This window comes from Pinus tabuliformis, chromosome 1_2 (genome assembly GCF_031772625.1).
Source record: "Pinus tabuliformis cultivar Carrire ecotype Pingquan chromosome 1_2, CPIR1, whole genome shotgun sequence".
Taxonomy (NCBI): Eukaryota; Viridiplantae; Streptophyta; class Pinopsida; order Pinales; family Pinaceae; genus Pinus; species Pinus tabuliformis.
In genome coordinates, this window is record NC_142298.1 from 424,886,702 (window position 1) to 424,888,809 (window position 2,108).

A 2,108-nucleotide genomic window follows, 5' to 3' on the forward strand; every position below is an offset into this window, starting at 1 on the left:
TTTAGCTTCTCTTGGCTTGCAGAAGAGATGATGAATGGGCATGGGAAAGGGATTAGGAAAATTGTTGTCAAGGTGGAGTTTGTTGGAATTTGACAACTAATTGTAAATATGTGTAAAATTGTATTTACTGCCAAGTTGGTTTTATAACGAAACAACTGTTATGTAACGGAGGAGCCTCCTATAAAATGATGAATGCCCGAACTATTGTAATAAGGAGAATCATTATTGGTTTAATAGAAAATCCAATCCCTTGCCCCGTGGATGTTTCCTTGACACCCTGTCAAGGTTTTACCACGTAAAAATCTTGTGTTTTTTTACCTGTGTCTTACATTCAGTTTCATTTATATAATTCTTGGTTCTTGGTTAATTAACTAATTGGGCCAACAAAGTCAACTGCCACAGCTCCTTGCCACCTAACATGGTTTGGTTTTCAAGATGCGTAGACAATCGAGGGTCTGAAACATTTGACTCTCCATCAACGGCTCAGATTGACTAAGGAAGTTAGATGGTAATCACCCTCTCGTCTCTGGCGCTATGCGAGGCTCATTCTCCTCGGACCTACTCCCTCGACCCAGCTTTGTAATTTAACCAAGGTTTGGGGTTTGCGAGCAACTCCTCTCCTAAATTGACGACACTCTTCGTCTTCTAACCAGATCTCTCTCTTCTACAATCGATGGTGCTTAGGTTCTCCAGTGATTGCTTGGTCTGTGGAGTTCCCGGGGCAAGCTGCCAGGGTTCCCACCCTGTCTTACAAGGTAAACCCAGGTTTCATGATTCTCCAATGAATACCAACCCTTTACCTTTAAACAATTTGTAAATTTAATTTACAATCTAAGATTCTCTACACAGGACCGATGGGGTTGATTCACTACCACTGGCCGGGTATAATGGAAAGACTTATCTAGGTAAGTCTTACTTCTGCGAGTACTTTCATTTGTTGGGTTTTGCTCATGACTAGGCTTCTAGCACTTGAACCTTCAACACCTCAAATTTTTATTCCTTTACTTTCACGTCAATTGTAAGTATGCATTATCCCACCAATATTAATATCTTTGATTTTTAATATTTCCCCTGTGTTTTTATTTCTCTTGTTACAACTCTTCACCAGATGTTTCACCATATGCATACACAGTTATGAGGCAAAAGCCTTCTTGCTATCAGTTTCTGTATCATTATATTTATTACAAAATAAACTTTTTTCTCGGATTGATGCTTTTGACCCACCATGACTCATAGTTGCATTAGTTTAGGCCACAATTTATTTAACTTGGTTTATTTTTCTTTTCTAATCACTTGCATGCACCTACCTCATATAATGATGATTACGTTTTCAGGGTTTCCTCATTGGAGCTCTCCAGTCCAGGTAAGTTTTCTTTCAATGATTCTGGAAGAAAATCCTTTTATTTTCTTCTCTTAAAGTGGCCAGCTATACTCCAACCCTAACACGTTCGGTATTTCCTGTAGGAAAAGTACTCTGGATTAGGATTTTCCTTTTGACAACTTGCTTCTGCTAGTGGCCTTGGCGTTTTTTTTGGCTTGGACATCCACTTGCAGTGTTACGTTTCTGTTCCATTTTTTTTTCTCTCTGTCCGATGTATACTTGAAAGAATGCGAACATGTATCTTGAATAGTTACTAAAATTTCCCATAATTGTATTTATAAATTTCTGAATCTGGAATGTTTCTCTAACAGATAAATTCTTATGAATTTGTATGGCTACAGAAATGTGTAATTACTGCATTTTATTTCATTGCAATGTTGGCCATTCTATATATCAGATTCCTAATTAGCATTTAAGGTTTGGTACACATTGCCCAATTTTAATAAGTTACATATCGGAAATTCGGAATAATCATTATATTTTGAAAAGCAGTGTGTAAGTGGAATACTAACACAGAAATTTTTGCATCTTGTTATAATCACAACTTTCTTTCTCTCGTTAAGAAAGATAATGGTTTTCCTTAACGATTATTTCCAATCTTTATAATTTTATTGTATAAGACTGGGGTAGTCTCTATTCCATAGGTACTAAGGATTGGTCCCAGGCTGTTGTTAACTCAGCAAGGCCTAGGAACTAACCCGACCTGCTTCTAAGGAGGTTGTGCCTA

The 2,108-nt window shown here is 37.4% G+C and overlaps 1 long non-coding RNA gene across 1 annotated transcript; it reads left to right on the forward strand.

Annotated features, from left to right (window-relative positions):
- Positions 1-354: 354 nt before the first annotated feature.
- On the forward strand, positions 355-1,729 carry LOC149206161 (uncharacterized). Its single transcript, XR_016251915.1, has 4 exons — positions 355-755; positions 850-905; positions 1,335-1,363; positions 1,465-1,729. It is a non-coding gene; the product is annotated as an uncharacterized LOC149206161 (long non-coding RNA).
- The last annotated feature ends 379 nt before the right edge of the window (positions 1,730-2,108 follow it).